This window comes from Marmota monax, unplaced genomic scaffold, assembly GCF_021218885.2.
Source record: "Marmota monax isolate L192 unplaced genomic scaffold, Marmota_monax_Labrador192_F-V1.1 WCK01_AAM20220418_F8-fsc00053, whole genome shotgun sequence".
NCBI classification, from domain to species: Eukaryota; Metazoa; Chordata; class Mammalia; order Rodentia; family Sciuridae; genus Marmota; species Marmota monax.
In genome coordinates this window covers 1404249-1422920 of record NW_026693153.1, presented here as the reverse complement: position 1 = coordinate 1422920, position 18672 = coordinate 1404249, and the positions used below count along the sequence as shown (strand labels likewise).

Here is an 18672-nt window from a genome sequence, read left to right as displayed (position 1 = left end):
CAAAAGTCAGGGTACAGCACACAGGAAAAAGGATACTTGCTTATGTCTGGGTCTGATCTAGGCTTTAGACAAATACAGAATACAGCAAGGCAGTCCCATTCCAACATCAGCATTTCAGGAAATAAAAATGTAGGGTTTCTAAACTAGGAACCCAACTTATCCAGTATTTTCTGATTTATATCTTTTTAGGGGATGAGAAATCAGAGATTGAACTCAGGGGCACTAAACCACTGAGACACATCCCCAGCCCTTTTTATTTTTTGAGACAAGATCTCACTAAATTGTTTAGGGCCTAGCTTAGTTGCTGAGTCTGGCTTTGAACATGATATCCTCCTATTTGAGCCTCCCAAACTGTTGGGATTATAGTCATGCTCCATTATGCCCAGCAACACATTAGAGTTTTTTCCCCTAAATCCATTCAAAATGGTCTAGCAGTCCATTACATGGCCATGCCATATTTTAACCAATTTTCTGCTAATGATATTTAAGTTGATTTTTTTGCTACTTTTTGCTATCTAAATAATGAGACAAAACTCTTAATTTATACTGTTCTACATATTTGTTAAAAATTACATTTTGGGCTCAAAGTGTATATAGGTTTAACTAACAAATTTATTTGGGATTTGGAATATATACATAAAGATTTTATTTATTTATTTATTTTGTGTGTGTGTGTGTCTTGGATTTAACCCAGGGTAGCAAGCACACTAAGCACATGCTAAGCACTACCACAAGTTATACCTCCAGTCCCGAGATTTTAATGTCATGGAGTCAAATTGGTTTGTTTTGTCCCCATCTGCTATAATGGGGATTAAATCCAGGGGTGCCTTACCACTGAGCTTCATCCTCAGCCTCCTGATTCTTTTGCAAACTTGGAGACAGGAGCCTTGTTAGGATCTCAATGCCTGCCTCAAAGCGGTGATCATCCTACCTCAACCTCCAAAGTCTCTGGGATTACAGGTGTGAGCCACAGTGCCTGGCTTCACAAATTATTATTATTATTATTTTATTATTATTTTTTGAGACATAAAGACTCTCCATTTTACCCAGGCTTGTCTCAAAGTCATAAACTCAAGTGATCCTTATGCATCAGTCTGCAGGGTAGTTGGAACTACAAGCATGTGACACCAAGTCGAGCTTTTATGTTTCAATTTTTAAATTTTTTTGGAAGTAGTGGGGATTGAAGGCAGAAACATTATACAACTGAGCTATATTCTCAGCCCTTTTTATTTTGGGATACGGTCTTGCTAAACTGCCTAGGTTGGTCTCACACTTATGATCCTTCTGTCTCTGCTTTCTGAGCTGCTGGGAAGATAAGCATATGTCACTATGCTCAGTCATCTTAAATTGCTGCTTTTTATTCTGGATGTCCTATGATATATAAAGTGTCTTTATCAATATGAGATTATTCAGCCAAGTGTGGTGGCATGTTTCTGTACTTCCACCTGCTCAGAAGGCAGATGCAAGAGAATCACTTGAGCCAAAAAATTTTGGACCAGTCTGAGCATCACAGGAATCCCCACCGAAGGCTCAAAAATCAAACATCAAAAAAAAGTGCTATACTCCAATAACTGTAGCAAGAAAATTTCCCAAATTTATACATAAGAATGTTCCTGGGGCTCAATGGTAGAGCTCTTGCCTAGCTGTAAGTTTTTATCCTTATTCATATTAGTAGTCCCAAAGCAGAAATCTAAATAACTATCCTAATCCATCTATACAATGGTGTGTGTGTGTGTGTGTGTGTGTGTGTGTGTTTGTGTATTTGCAGTACTGACTTGTTGAATTCAAGGACATTTTATCACTGAGCTATATCCCTAGCCCTTTTATATTTTGAGATTGAGTCTTGCTAAATTGCCAAGGCTAGTTTGAATCTTGTGCTCCTCCTGCCTCAGTTTCCTGAGGTGCTGGAATTAGCCATATGCCATCAAACCTGGTTTAAAATCTATTTTTCTAGCTAGTACAGTAGCACACACCTGCCTTCTGGCACTCAGGACATTTATATATGAGGATTGCATGAGCATAAGAGCTCAAGACTAGCCTGGTCAACATAGTGGGATGCCATCTCAAACAAACAAAAATCCCATAAAACTGATAGTCAATTTTTCTTTTCTTTTTCACTGCACAGGATTGAATCCAAGAGTGTTTTACCATTGACGTACATTCCGAGGACTTTTTGAGTTGTTTTTATTTTTTTATTTTGAGAAACAAAACAATTTTCTTTAACTTGTGATCTCTCAACTTGTGATCTTCCTGCCTCAGCCTCCTGAATAGCTGGGCTTGTAGATGTGCACCCCTGAACCCAACTCTATCGTCAGTTTTCATGTATGCCATACATTAATTGCAGCTACCATACTGACTATTATATCTCCAAAACTTACTCATGTTTAACTGAAACTTTGTAATTTCTGGATAATATGCTAGCCTGTTAGAACTAATAATTAATAAGTTCCCTTTCTATTTTGAGGAGTAGTTTCAGGTGTGCTTGGTACTATTCAGGCTGTTGGATGTTCGCTCCTCTCCTCTCCTCTCCAGCCCATGCCAGGAAACCAAACAGGTCAGTCACTGTAATTATTACTGTTGCCACATTTTTAGGATGAGGGAAATGCTAAATGTCTGGTCCAAGGTCAAAGAGCCAAGCTGTATTGATTTAGGAACTTGGGTCTCCAGGAAGCTATGACCTTCCCTTCCAGGAGGAATTTGTTCTAGCCTCCTAGAGACTCCCCCCCCACTCCCAGGAAACATGCTTCTCTGAATCTAGGGCAGACCAGCAGAGCAGCCCTAGGAAGAAGCAAAAAACATGAGTATATAACAGTTATGGTGTCTTGGCACTCTCAACAGGGGAGTGAGTGAGGGCTCAGGCACGAGAGTCCCCCATATGAGGCTCAGGAAATGAACTTCTGGTGTACATCCTCGCATTTCTGGGTGTTAAGCATGAATGGGAGGCCAAGCCTCCCCTGAGGCCTTCCACTACAGGGCTAATGGGAAGCTAAACACAGTGTCAGTACATAGGGAATCTCCATAATGTCCACCTCACAGTTCAGAATCATGTCCCTGGGTACCTGGAGGCAGGGCAAAGAGAGGGTGGCAACACAAGTCAATAGCATGGCCCATGGGGGGCACTGTGAATTACCCATCCCACTGCACTCCTGATGCTTCACTCCAAATGTTTCACATGGTACATCAACTAAATATTTCCATTAAAAAAATAGAATCTTTTTAAAAGCATAAACTTTTACACTAGTCTCAGTCCTCAGTAATAGCTGAGGAAAAAGGGGCCTAGAAAGTAAGAGACTGGCTCAAGGCCAACCAGAAAGGGCTTCCATTTTTTCGCTTTGTCTATCCAGGGACAAGTTCATCTGCTCTGAAGCCCTGTGACCTGGACAGTGCACCTTCCAGATACATAATCCCACTCTGAACAAGAGCAAGTCGTGGCAGCTGCAGTAAAACAGGCTTTAGATGCCAGAGACATTAATGAACAAGGGCAAATTGTGGCAGCTTCAGTAAAACAGGCTTTAGATGCCAGGCCAAGAACATGCTACAATTGTGAACAAACAGGACATTTTAAAAGGAATTGCCCCATTGGAGGAGGGTTTAACAAAAGGGGCCCCAGCAAACTTCCAGCTGCCAGCACCACTCCTTATGCTCCAAGTGCTTCAGCATGAGGGACAGCCCAACTTGAGGGACTTCTTCTAATACATGCACAGCTCACAGGCACCCCCTATTTCAATGCACACCTGCTACTCCTCACCTCCTGTAAAGGTGCAGCCTCCACACTCCTTAGGGGGCCCTGAGTTGGAGATCTGGGCCCAAGGAGCTCTAAGGAATATTGTTCTGGGGAAGACATCTCTGTTGGCTCCCATTCAGTCCCCAGCTCTATCTGGAGACTCACAGTTTCTGACATGTACCTGTGGAACAAGAGGCCAAATGCAAGGGGTCACTACTCACCTTGGCCTAGTCTCCCTGAACACCCTCACACATCAGCTTGGAAAGCACAGAGCCCAGGGCTCTCATCCAGGAGCCTCACTTAGGCTGCAGTTCCCCTCTACTCCATTTCTTGGGGGAAAGAACCTATACAGTCAATGAAGAGTAAAACTCCCAGAGGCTCCCAGAGTTCCCTGTAGAAAACCCCAAAGGAAAGGAACAGTGAGTGTCAGGGCCTAGGAGCTGGAATAAAGGACCAAGGAAAATGACCCAGCTTCACCCCATCCTACCAGCTCCAGGATTCCACCACTTAAGCCCCTGGTTTACCAACTTACTTGGGACCCAGTGGCATACACATAGTGATGTAGCAGTTTGTGGCACAGCCTTTGTCAAAAGGGTAGTCCTGCTGGTGGGAGATGGGGATGGAAAGAAGAGCTCAGAATCAGCAGGAGTGGGCAAGGCCATCTCCCATCGACACTCCCTAAGATGGTCAGTTAATCCAGGGCTCAACCCAGGCCTGTGGCAAGACGTCAAGAGCAGGGGAGCCTGCCTTCCCAAGCTCCTAGGAAGAGTGACCTCCCTCCACCCACTTGTGAGCAGCTCTCTTCAGACCAGTGCTGACACTGCACCCACATCATCCACATTCTCAGGGCTCCCTCATCACCTTTTACTTCCCCTTTGCCACATTTTTGCTATATTCTCCATTGCCACACATGTCCTCCCACCATGCCCTTCCAGATACCTCTTAAGATCTTCCTTGCACTGCTCTGCTCAACTTATGCAAAGATGGTTTCTCCACCCCATTTCTACTTTACTTTCTCAACTCCTGACTTTTTATAAAAATGTACCTTCATTGAATTTCACTATTTGAAAAGGCAGTGATAGCAGGAATGCCCAATCATATTTTCCTAGTCACAAATTAGATAGTCCAGGAAAACCTGGACTGAAGGCCCTCAATACTCAAAGCAGTAAACAGCAAGCCCAAAGTCAAGTCCTCCCCTGGACACTGACTGGATTCTACTCTCCCTAATTCTATTTTCTCTTTCCCTTGACTTCATCCATCAGCCTCACCCCCTTCTGCTCCCAGACCAGGTTGAGTCTCACCTCTACCTCAAGAGCTTTAGATAGCAAATATTTTGGAACAATGGGAAGTGACCCAGCAGCACCTGTGTCCACCCACAACTCTTCATTGCCCACCCATGAAGACTTTGATCTTCAACACTATTCTGCACAAGAAGGAAAAAGGATTCCACATCAGAACACCTCTGGAATGCGTCCAAACAGCAACACGAATCTTTGTGCTATATGAGGATCTGCCTCTTTTAAGGTAATCACAGCACTAAAGAAATTAGTATCCTGTCAGGTACAGTGATGCATCCCTTTAATCCCAGTTTCTTGGGAGCCTGAGGCAGGAGGATCACACAAGTTCAAGGCCCACCTCAACAACTTAGCAAGGCCCACAGTAACTTCGTGAGATCCTAGCTGAAAACAAAGTATAGCAAGATTTGTGGATATAACTTCAGTTTTAAAGCACTCCTCGGTTCAATCTGTACTACCAGAAAAAATAAATTAATGATAGAGTATTTAAAAATATAGAATTTTTAAATTTAGAAAAAAAGTTTTAATTAAATATGGATAGAATATAGAAAAAGTGGATTGTACACAATGTATAGAAAAATGACAAAAAGATAAAATTTTGAGAACTGAGCACTAAATTTCAATTATCCCTCACCCCCACCCCAGGGAATACTATCAGACATGAATAGAATCCAACACTTCTGAGGAACACAGAGAGAGCAGCTTCTCAAGCTGGTTCCACTCTTGGGCTCCTGGCTCACATTCTGTGTCTCAGAAGCCCTCAGAATCAACAGGGCCAAAATCAAGTGGCATCTTCTTCTTGTTCATCTTCTGTTCAACTTTGTGCTGCCTCTCTTTCTTCCCCTGAACATAGGGGTTCAGGGCATCAGGATTCTCTATTCCTTTTTCTCTTTACTTCCATCTCAAATGTTTATTCTTTTGTTTGTTGATTCACTCATTTATTTAAATCTTTTCTTTTAATGCTGCGGGTTGAAGGACCCAGGTCCTTCCACATGCTAAATACATGCTCTACCACTCAGATACACTCCAGCCAGAAATATTTCAGGGCATCAAAAATGCCTCAGTCAAACGAGGCATGGTGGTATATGCCCATAATCCTAGTGACTCAGTGCACTGAGGCAGGAGGATCTCAAGTTTGAGACCAGCCTCAAAAATTTAGTGAGACTGCTTTTCAGAGTAAAAAATGGAAGGGACTGAGAATGTAGCTCAGTGATTGCCTGGGTGCAATACCAGTAGCAAAAAAAAAAAAAAAAGTAAACTCTAGTCACTGCACTGGGTTTTGAAAACACACTACAAACAGCATGGCCAGCATACACTCAGGGTCTAGAGGGCAGCTGCAACAGATGGCAGCTGCAACATGAGGCCCTGGGTACTGTGGGGAGTTGCCAGGGTAGTGCAGGGAGAGGGTTATCAAGGGACCCATAAAGGCAACCTAGCTCACAGCACCCAGGTACATGTAGAGGAGAAGCCCAGAGCCTTAAGCATTAAGACATGCAAGAAGGCTATTTCTGCTCCTTCTGGTTTCAGAGGCTGTGTCCTGTCCAGAAAAAGATGTCTCAAGAATGTTGCTGGCTCTGCCCCTAGTTGAGAGCATCATCATGACAGCAAAGGCAGGGTCTGGACTGATGTGGGCCAGGAAGTGAAGGGTAAAGCTAGTGAGCACTGTCAACTCTTTCAGGGAATAAGGCACAGAGGGTACAACAAGTAGAATGGAGACCTAGGATGTTAAGGGTGGGAGTTACTTGGGTTTTAAGATGAGACACAAACTTGTAGCTGACCACAGAAGGAATGGTAGTAATACTAATAGCAGCAGGTAGGACACTTTCTGGTACCAGGCACTGTTCTGTGTGTCTTGTGTGAATTAACCCATATTTCCCTGTTTCAGAGATGCGAAAACTGATTGACAAGGGGGTAAGTAGCACAGCCAAGGTCTCCCTGCAAGTCAGTTATAGAACTGCGATTTGGGCAGATGTGCTCTTCCCCTAGAGTCCTTGCCTCCAAGTACCAAGCAAGTGTCTCTAGGAGGAGTAGGGAAGGGACTGGAAGTTGGAGCATGGAATTAGTGCCTATTTCAGGTGCTGCAGATAATGGAAAGGAGCCCTGTCTGGTGAATCCCAGAGTGCAGGCCACATTTAGGTCCCTTGAGACTGGGCAATCTGGACATGGAGGGCCTCATTCTGAGCAGAGCAGAGGAGGAAGGGCAATGGCCTATGACCTGACCTGGAGCTAGAAGAACCACAGGATGGGGGAAGGGAAAATGCTGCCAGGCAAACTAAATGATGAACTGAAGCTGGAGAGAGGAGGAAGAGGGCAGGCCACAGGGCTGAGGAGTGAGGGCTAAGCAGAGGAGTCACAGGGGGGAGGGGACCAGATATGGCTGTGGTGAAAGGGTGACTAAGGATGGGAAGGGCTGAGCCCACGGGCTCCTCTGTCTTCTCAGCTGTCCCTGGGTCTGCAGCTTTCCCCCTCCCCCATTTGTACTGCCCACCAGTCTTCCTGAAGGAGCCTTTAGAGGAGCTGTTGTCATACTAAAGGTGTCCCAAGGCCCTCATGACCACCCTTCTCATTCTTGTTCAACCCCCAAATGAAAAAGCAATAAAGACCCACAGATTGGAAAGAAAGTAATGAGGAAACTGTTCCTTGTACATGACATATTTTCCATGTAGAGTGAGAAACCACAACAACAAATGCTGGAGAAGAAACTCAGTGGTCGGGTACCCCTGATTCAAAACCCATTACTGGAAAAACAACACCACTAAGAACTCCTGCTCTTTGGAGATGCTATGAAGAAAATGAAATGATAAGTCATGAGAAAAGATTTGCAAGATGTGGATCTCAATCCAGTATAGAGAACTCCTAAAACTCAATAAGAAAATGACCCATTGTTTTGTAAATGGGCAAAAAATTGTAGAAAACGCTTTACCAAAGACATATAGATGGATGATAAGACATGAGAATATGCTCAACATCATTACTCATGGGGAAAACACAGACTGGAGCCCTAATGAGATATGACTACTCATTTATTGGAAGGGTTACCATTTGAAAACAAAATATAGCAACAAATGACAGTGTCAAGTGTTGATGAAGATGCAGAGAAACTGGAATTCTCCTCATACATTGCTGGTAGAAAGAAGAAATGATAGGGTTGTTTCCTATAAAGTTCCACTTATGTTTACTTTATAACTCACAATACCCACCCCTAAAACTTTACCTAACAGAAATGAAAACTTGTGTTCACATATCTGAACCCTAAAGTTTGTAGCAGCTTTCTCTATAACTGCCCCAAACTATCTGGGCACAGTTGTCCAAAACTGTACACCCAGTGTCTTGGGAGGTTGAGACAGGAGGACTAAAGCTAGCATCTGCATGTAATAGAAGAAAAAGTTGGTCCTAATCTCCATCACATGGGGTCAGGCCCCAAATTCCTTAATAAGACACCTATAGCACAAGAATCAACAAATGGGACGAATTCAAACTAAAAAGTTTTTTTTTTTTTTTTTTTTTTTTTTTCAGCAAGAGAAATAATATGTGAGGTGAATAGGGAGCCTACACACTGGAAAAAAAATTTACCCCTCATATATCAGATAGAGCTCTAATCTCTAGAGTATATAAACAACTCAAAAAGTTAAACAACAAAAAAAACAAATAACCCAATCAACAAATGGGCCAAGGACCTGAACAGATACTTCTCAGAAGAGGACATACAGTCAATCAACAGGTACATGAAAAAATGCTCACCATCTCTAGCAATCAGATAAATGCAAATTAAAACTACTCTAAGATACCATCTCACTCCAGTAAGAATGGCAGCCATTATGAAGTCAAACAACAACAAGTGGATGCGGGGGGGCAGGGGGGGGGACGGTACACTCATACACTGCTGGTGGGGCTGCAAATTGGTGCAGCCAATTTGGAAAGCAGTATGGAGATTCCTTGGAAAGCTGGGAATGGAACCACCATCTGACCCAGCTATTCCTCTTCTCAGACTATACCCAAAAGACCTAAAAAGAGCATGCTACAGGGACACAGACACATCAATGTTTATAGCAGCACAATTCACAATAGCTAGACTGTGGAACCAACCTAGATGCTCTTCAATGGATGAATAGATAAAAAAAATGTGGCATATATACACAATGGAATATTACTCAGAACTAAAAAATAACAAGATCATGGCATTTGCAGGGAAATGGATGGCATTAGAGCAGATTATGCTAAGTGAAGTTAGCCATTCTCTAAAAAACAAATGCCGAATGTCTTCTCTGATATAAGGGGGGTGACTCAAAATGGGGTAGGGAGGAAGAGCATGAGAAGAAGATTATCACTAAATAGGAAAGACAGGTGGGAGGGAAGGAGTGGGCAAAGAGGAATTGGACAGAAGATGGAAGGAGACCATCATCATTATAGAGAATACATGTCTGATGATATGAGGAAAAAGAAAAAAAAAACAAGTGTGTCACATTATATTGGGTAGAGAGAAGTGATGGGAGGGGAGGGGGAAGGGGGAAAGGAAGGGCAGCACAATAGAATAGACATTATTATTGCTGTATGTATATATGTGACTGTATGACCAATGTGATTCTGCAACCTGTATGCTCAGAAAAATGAGAAATTATACCCCATCTAATTCAAATGTATGATATGTCAAGATCATTGTACTGTCATGCGTAATTAATAAAAACAAATAAAATAGAATGAAAAAAATAAAGTTACCATCTATAACTTAGCGAGGCCCTAAGCAACTTATTGAGAGATCTTGTCTCAAAATTCTTTTAAAAAAATCATAAAGAAAAAATAGAGGGGACTGGGAATGCTGCTCAGTGATTAAGCACCCATGGGTTCAATTCCTGGTAGAAAAACAAAACAAACAAAAACTACTGCCCAAAACTAGATACAAAGTAAAAATCCTTCAAATGGTGAATGTATTACACTACACAGGGCACCCATACAGTACTACACAGAAATAAAAGGAAACAGACATCCATACAGTACTACACAGAAATAAGTACTAAACAGACTACTGATATGAGCAACAACATAGATGACTCTCAAATGTGTTGTGCTAAATGAATGAAGCCAGACTAAAAAGCACACAACTGCACCAATACATGATTCTGGAAAGCAAAAACCCACAAGGATGTAGGGAGAGAAATTGACAAGAGATGAAAGGATTTTCTGGAGAAATGAAACTGGTCTAACCTTGACCATGGTGGAGAGTACTCAATGGTATGCCTTTGTCAAAATCCCTAACTATAGAATAAAAAGGATAAATTTTATGGTTTGTAAATTATTCCTCATTAATGACATTTTTAGAAAATTTTACCATGGCTCCCAGGTTTGCACTTCATCAAAACTAAATTTCAGGGTTGAGTTTCTGGGCCTTTCTAATCTTGACCCCATGGGGTTAACCTCCTTGCTCATGCCACCCTGTGCTTGAATTAGATCCCTTTCTCCATTGTTGTTTTCACACCCTCCTTCCGTGTTTCCATGCCTTTGTGCACAGGTGTGTCTCTCACAGGCAATGCAGTCTGGCCTTCTGCCAATCCAAAATCACACACCATCCAAGGTCACACAGAGTGGCATGTCCTATTCTACAGCCTTTGCCTTGCCAAACTCCCAGTTTCTTCCTGTCTGCTACACCACTCAGGACCAACCCCATCTCTTCGAGTGTTCCTGGGTGTCAGCTGGTGTTATTCTGACTGCAAGCTGCTTATCAGCATGAAGACAGGATGTTCGTAGTCACCTCTATAGCCATCCATCAAATAACACACAGCGCCTAGCTCATAGTAGGCTTTCAATGCAATGCGCCCAGGAGGGAGCATGACCACCCAGCTCCATGGGGAGGAGAGATCTGAGCTGCATCTTAAGAGGTGGGTCAGGAAGGACTCAGGGGCATCATCAGGGCCAAGGAAAGTGGAGAAAGCTCAGGTAGTGCCTAGTGGCAGAGGTGCAAGATTTCACCTCCCAGCTGGATATCAGGGAACACACACAGGGTCCAGCTTACCTGGGTCTCATAGGGGCGCCTTGCAGTGCTCACTGCCCTGACCTTGATGAGCAGCTGCAGGATGAGTGACAGCAGGAGTCCCACGGCAGGTACAGACACTATGCAGCTGTGCATAGGCTAAGAAGCCAAGCCAGGGGACAGTTCCTCCCTGGCCCTGCCTTTCCACCGACTCCTCCCCTCCCTGGTTGCGCCCCAGGTAGCCTTGCCCACACACTCTTCCTCCCTGGACTGGACCATTAGTCCATTACACCCAAGCCCAACCTCACCCCACCACACTGTGGTCCCTCCTGTCCCTGTTCAACCTTCAAAACCCCACTCCATGGCCCTCCCCCGGATTCTCAACTTCACAGGCCATCCTGCCCCACCACTGACCATCAGTGGTCCTCCCAACTGACTTCTCCCTCAAGCCCTGCCCAGTCAACCCTGCCTTCTTTACCCAACCCCTTGGCTGAACACCTTCCTTCACCTCCACCACAGCTGGTTCCAGTGTGGGCCCTTGGGACCGCATGGATACGTCATGGCTTGGTCCATGAAGGTCATGTGCCTCCTGTGTACCAGGAATACCACACAGCTAGCCAGCACGGCACCCAGGTAGAGGCACAATGAGAGGAGGAGCAGCAGGTAGAGCCTGATGTTGCGGTGGCCCACACAGTTGTTTATCCACCTGCAGTGGTGGTCGAAATCCTAGAGGAGAGGAGGCAGCACTGAGGGTCTACTGGCCTGGCTTCCAGCACCCTCACATCCTGAGGCCTCCCACAAACCAGTCCTCTAGGCCACCTGTTCGTAGGCCTAACTTGAGCTCCCATCTCCAGGGAGAATGCAGCATTTCTATTGCTAGAGAACAGTTAGGACTCCATGGCTCATCAGGTCACCTGTCATGACTGAGGTATTCAGAGACAAGACCTGCCCAGTGTCACTTGGAACAGGATGTAGAATAAATCTGGCCTCTATTTTCTCAGATACTGGATAAGGATGAAAGAAACAGCCTTGCTCAGCCAGCCTTGTGCACTTGTAAACCCGTACAAGGTGTGCACATGAGAGAAAATCACTCAACCCAGGAAACCCTCCAACTGGGACACCCAGAAGGAGACAGGCAAAGATCCCCAGAACAGGGCAGAAGCAGGCCTAAAAGTTGGGTATATGGTATCAGCAAGGCAGGGGATGGGACAATCACTGCCTTTTCTCCCCCTGGCTCCACCAGGTCAGCACGGATGGGATGCCCTTTGCATGTCACACCTGTGCAAGCAAGGCCAGCTTCTCAGGACAGGTGCAGACACAGAGCCGATGACATATATAAGTGACCAACCGTGTGTAATAGCTACTTTTATGAGTGTGGGGAGATGATCTCATACCGACCCTTGGTCCCCTTATGATGGGTGGTTCCTTCTCCTGGCTAGGTGCCTGGGGATGGGTTGGTGAGGGAACAGGGAGGATGAGTACTCACCTCCACACAGATGTTGCATGTTTCACAGTGGTAGGTTTGGGGCAGGGGGTGGAGATGGCATTTAGCACACCATGGCATTGGGAAACATTTGTTGTTCAAATGTGCCACATAGGATGCCTCTGGGTTCTGCTCAACAGAGCCTGGCATGGGAAGAAGTTTGGGTAGTGGCAGGAGGCCCTTTGAGCACTCTGTTGCTTGGGGCAGCCCCATAGAATCACAAGACAGCAAGAGGGTGGGCAGGAGGTGGGCAGGCGAATCCCGGTTCCTGTTGAGCAAGCTGACCACTCACATGAGCTGGCAGTCAGAGAGAAGGGGGTTTCCAACCAGAAGAGCTCTCTATGGAGCTCCACCCTTTGGAATAGTGATCAGTGCTTGGAGTCATGTGTGAAATGTGAAGGAGGAAGAGTCAACTGCATGGTTTAGAAGAGTCTGCTGGCCTCTCTTGCCAGCCTGCTTGGTCTTTGTTTCTAAAGCACCTGGAGAACCTCCAGGATTCTGTTTATCACACCTCAGTTGGTGGGGAAATAAATTGCCAGCTCCTAATTAAGGATGACATTGAGAGAAGGGATCCTGAGGCCCTAGGTTGGGTGAGCACTTTAGAAATCACCCCTATAGGCCTCAGCCCTTGAGCTGCCACCTCCTTCTCCAGGTTCTGAGGCCTTACCTCTGTGTAAGGTGTCTGGGTCCAATATGTTCATGCAAATGAGGCTGTAGAAAGTGAGGAGACATAGAAGCCCCATGGCCACTGGAAAGACCCATTCTCCACTCTGGGCCAGGGCTTGGCAGCTGAAAAAAGAGACAGACTAAGTTCTAGTCTGGGGCAACCCAGAGTGCCCCATGAGGCCTGGCCCACCTGAGATAGAACTCACACACCTTAAGGACAATTTTAAATATCTAGTCTAGAAACATGCCACAGACACCATCAAATGTCACTAGCATTACCCACCAGTTCCTAAAGGCTTCAGGCACTCTAGATCTCCATGCTTCTGACTATATATCCTTCTTCCCCTTCCTGATCCTCTCTCTCCACTTCCCTGCCTCTTAACTATCACTATTTTCCCTTCCAGCTCTTTGTAAGAAACCTAGAAGTTGCATGGGATACTCATGGGATGGAGAAAAAGAGGCCACTCAAAGTGGCCAGTGCTGCCACATTAAAAGATGCCCAAAGGCTTGGCTGGAGTTTTGGGTGAAGGTGAGAAAACAATTGAGACCATCTTGGCTTGTCACCTGCTCTCAAACAAATGAGAGCTACCAGATGGCTCTTCTGGGTTTGTACCCAGAGTGCCATGATGACAAGTGTGACATCAGAGAGGTTCTGGAATGGGGGCTCTGGCTGCTTCCAGTGGCTTCTATGTGCAAAGTTCCTTGGCCCCCATATACACATGGTGATGTTGGGAGTAAATCTGCTCTTCTCTATCCAGATAATTTTTGTGTTAAGTTTTATTATTTAGAGAAACTAGTCTTAAGGATCTTTATTATGTAGAACTCTGTTTGTAGAACTCTGTTTAAAGAATCACTGTTAGTTTAGAGGATTACATTACACTGCAGATTCTGAATGTTTCTTTAAAACTAAAAATGGTTAAAATAAGAACAACAGTGTAATTATGGTGCTGTTACTTGCTTCTTGGTATACTAGTTGTATTCATATCTTTCACATACACAAATCTGTTAAATTTTATTAGATTTACAAGAGTATTCCACCAAGCTGTTGTTTTTCAAATTGAAGTTTAAAGAAAAGATTTGGGATTGATTATAAAAATTGTTTCTTACATCATAGCTATTATAGAAACTCAATATGGCTTTACTCTTGCTAATATCATATTTTTATTATAAACTTCATAATGTTTTCTGTTAATGCTTTATACAAGTACAACTTTCACTAAAACAACCAGAGTTCATTAGAGATGCTAGGTCTTCATTGATAAGACAGACAAGATGTAAGTCTGACTCTCAGTCCTAAGATTGAGCCCAATTAAATATAAGAAGTAAGATGAGTACAAAGGTAGACATTAAAGTTAAAACCCAGTACTTCTACTTAAAGAATTGTAGAGTTGGCTTGCTGGTTATTGATTACCAAAAAACCAAAGGCTGTATGCTTTCTGTGATATGAGGATGCTAATTCACAACTGGGGGGAAGAAAAGAGTCGTTCTGGATTAGGTAGAAAGAAGAGAAGGGAAGGATGGGTATAAGGGTAGAAAAAATAGTAGAATGAATCTAATATTATTACCCAATGTCCATGTATGACTATACAACAAATGTGATTCTACATCATGTACAACCAGAAGTATGAGAAATTCCATGATATGTTGATGTATCAAAATGCATTTCATTGTCACATATAACTAATTATAACTAATTAAAAAATGATTAGGTGATACAAGTATATATATACAAATACAAAATATTGTATAAAAACTGAAAAGTATCAAACCATCTTCCTAGTGAATAAGTAAATATAACTAAAAATTTTGGGCCCTAAATTAACTGTTTGCTAGACAGTCTATGAGAACTTTGTATATACTATCTATTGCCTTCATGGGGCCTCATCATAATAAAGTCTGACACTATAATCAAGTTCAAACTTCTAGTAGTACTAGTTAGAATACAAAATTCTTGGTCTTTCTGATTATAATTCTTAATCAGTAGTTATCCCTGTATCCAAACTTTATTGTTTTTACTTCTGCTAATTTCTTAATTTTTCATGTTATAATCTTTCAATGTTATTTTTCATATTTTTTTTATTTTTTGTAATTTTGTGCATATTTTATCATTTTCAAAGTTGATTTATCCAAACATACTTAGTATTTAAAATTAGGAGTGAAAGTATTAATAGTAGATGTTAAAATAAGCTTTTGTGGATAATCAGATCTGAAGTCCTTTTGTGGATAATAAATATATTAAAGGTCTGAAGAACCTAGAATTAAATGAACTTGAAATTTTAGGTTTTGAAGTCTGACACTTGTCTTCCAAATTTGGCCAAAACAATACCTCCATCTGCAAATCAGTCCTTACAATTCTCCCATCAAGTTGTAGAAGATATTTTTATACTTACTTGTATCTGATGGCCCAGTGATTACTAGGCCTGTCAAATATGCAGAACTGACACTGTGACAGTGGTGGTCATAACCCTTAACTGGCCTGGATGTGTGTGTTTCCTGGCTGTTGTAAAGTAGTCACCATATATTAAGCACAGCTACCCACACCTAACTTAAATAGAGGGACCTAGATGATGGAAGGCCACATTAGGGATATAAAAGCCAGGAAAAGTAAGGTGCTAGAGTGAAAATGCCTTCTCAGAAGTTAATCTCCCATCATCAGCTGACCCCAGGTGATGCCAAATGGAACAGAGGTGACCACCCACATCAACACTTCCTCATCTTCTGACCTTTAAAAAAAGAGCAAAAGAAAATGTTCAATGATTTCAAGATATTTCATTTTGAAGTCATTTTTAACATAGTGATCAATAATTGAAAGGGATTCAGCAAAGTGTGTCTACTGACTTGCCTTCATATTTTAAAAACATTTGAATGGCAGCTAGAGCTTATTTTATCACTGAATTGCTCAGTTTGACCACTTTGCTCTTCTAATTCTGGAATAACTGGAGATTACTTTATATCTTATACCAGTCACATATTAACTATGTGAGTTCTCAACATCCCAGCTTTATTTACCTCAGCAATCAAACGGGGTAATGAAGAGGACTTAATCCATTCTTTCATTAAACTTATACATTTGGGAGGAATGGCTTAATGGGGATGGAAACAAGGAGCTCTTTACCACTGAGCTATATCTCCCCATTTTTTTGGTCAGTTATTTTTTTTATTTGTTCTTTTTATGTTCTATACTGAGGTAGGGTCTCACTAAATTGCTGAGGCTGGCCTTGTACCTGTAATTCTTCTGTCTCAACCTCCCAAGTTACTGGGATTAGAGATGTGCACCACTGCACCTGGCTTTACTATATTTTTAAAAATAATAATTAATTTTCTTGTTTGGAATAAATGAAACAAATTATTTCTTGGTTTAAAGTACTTGTTGACATTTTATGAATTATACTAGCATGTGTCTATCAGAGAACATTCACTAAGAATATATAAGAGTGACAAAGAGGGAGACACAAGCTCTTTTTGTTAAGTTCACTAAGTCATCATATTCAGTCTACAGGTTTTTAATTATCTTCATGTACTTCACAACCTAGATTTTCTGTAACTTTTTTTGAAACATAAAGTGTTAGTATATGCTGGGAGCCATTAGCCAAGTAGGTATGACAATTTCCTTGCCAGCATACCCCATGTTGCAGTGACATTGAATGTAGGTGACCTTGCTCAAGGACCAAGGCGGATTAGGGCGTTCAGGTTTAGGTTCCAGGTTTAAGGTTTAAGATTATTCCTGCTGGGAATAGGGCGTATCCTGCTGCCTGAGTTCCCCTTGAGTTCTCACGGGATTCAGACAGTATTTTTTGGGAGATAGAAGCCCAGTGGAGGTGGATTTGGGCAGAGAACGTGGATTTCCTCAGAACGTGATTGTAGAAGGCTGGTGTGAGTTCGGAAATAAAGAGTTGCTGTTTGAATCTACAAGCTGTGTGGTGGCTCGTGATTGTGTTCCCAGCCAGACTGTGGCAAGTATATGTCTATATTTCTTAATGGGCACAAATCTGAATTTAATAATTTTGCAATTTTTTCTCTAGCCCATAAAGTATTTTCTATGGTTTTGCACAGTTTGCTTAATAAGTAAGGAAATGAGGTTCATGACTGTAGTCATTGTATATATCATATTGTGCTCTCAGTATTAGCCTAGGTCAAATCTATTTGAAGCATACTTCTCTATATTCACCCAACCCCAAATTTTGTCTCTCACTCTTCTTCTCTCTCTGTCTCCCACATACGTACACACACTACACACACTTATTTAGGTTTGTCTTTTCCATTCTAGGCCTTCAGGCTAGAAATCTTCTTCAGAGTAGCTTTCTCAGATATGAGTTTTTCTTATTTAGTCCTTTATGACCATTTTCTGCCCAACTGAACTATAATACAACATGATAGGACTCAGCGTTACTGCCAGTCTTTGTTTTAATGAAGCTAAAACTGGAACTTTATAAAAATTTCAGGTCAGAATAACAGAGAGAGTGGCTGTGAACAGAGAATAAGATTAGCAACTTATTTGAAAATCTGTGGTTTGTCTTATTTCCAAGCTATATGTGGAGTTCTCTTCTATGCTCATAAAATCTTAATTTTCTCTGGCATCTGCCATCATGTTTCACCACATCATGCTAGTTATTCCTGCTATATAAGTTTTAAATTCAAGAAATAAAAGTAAGCCAAGAAGTGCTATTCATCACTCTTTAAAAAAATAAAACCAAATATATATGCTTTATTTACAGTATTGAATTCATACAAATCAAATTTTTGTGAAATATTATTGCATCAAAAGTCTGTAATGTGCATTTTTTTTGCATGATAATAAGTTTATGCTTAGGACAAAAGACAAGTAGAATAACAAAAAGCTTCTAATCTAACCTTGCCAAACAATCTCTTCCATCACATTTGTACTATTGTGAGTTCAAAAGTTCTCTTTCTATTGATAATTATTCATACTAAAAGTTGTACAAAGAAGCTATACTAACTTTGAAAAAGTTTCAATTAATTCATCAGCTCTTAACAGGGCAAAAAGTTTTTGCTATGTTTATAGATGAGAAATATTCATTGCCCAGTATGGCCTGTGAAAACCTAGGCTAACCCTTTTACCTTAAAGGCTTTGAACTCTAGTCCTAGCAGTCTTGGAAAAATCCTGCTGTACCCTTAGATTACTGAATAAGAGCAATATAAAATAAACTGTATAAAACAGGGCTGTCAAGAAGCCTAAGCCATAATAATTTCCCTCATGAAATTTTGGGGTATACTTGTTGTTTTAGTCAGACTTTTTGCTACTGTGACTTAAAGTTCCAACAAGAGGAACTGTATAAGAGGAAAAGTTTATTTGGGGGCTCATGGTTTCATGGGTCTTAGTCTATAGACGTCTGCCTTCATTCCTCTGGGCTCAAGGTGAGGCAGAACATAATGGCAGAAGAGTGTGGCAGAGGGACAGGCCTCACATGATTAGGAAGCAGAGAGAGAGTCCATCTGCCAAATACAAATATATACCTCAAAGTCATGCCTCAATTCACCTCCTCCAGCCACATCCTTCCACTTCATCTACCACTCAGTT

At 42.1% G+C, this 18672-nt stretch overlaps 1 pseudogene; it reads left to right on the top strand.

Annotated features, from left to right (window-relative positions):
* LOC124100010 (serine/threonine-protein kinase PAK 2-like) overlaps positions 1 to 13660 on the top strand; it is a 116299-nt pseudogene extending 102639 nt beyond the window's left edge.
* The last annotated feature ends 5012 nt before the right edge of the window (positions 13661 to 18672 follow it).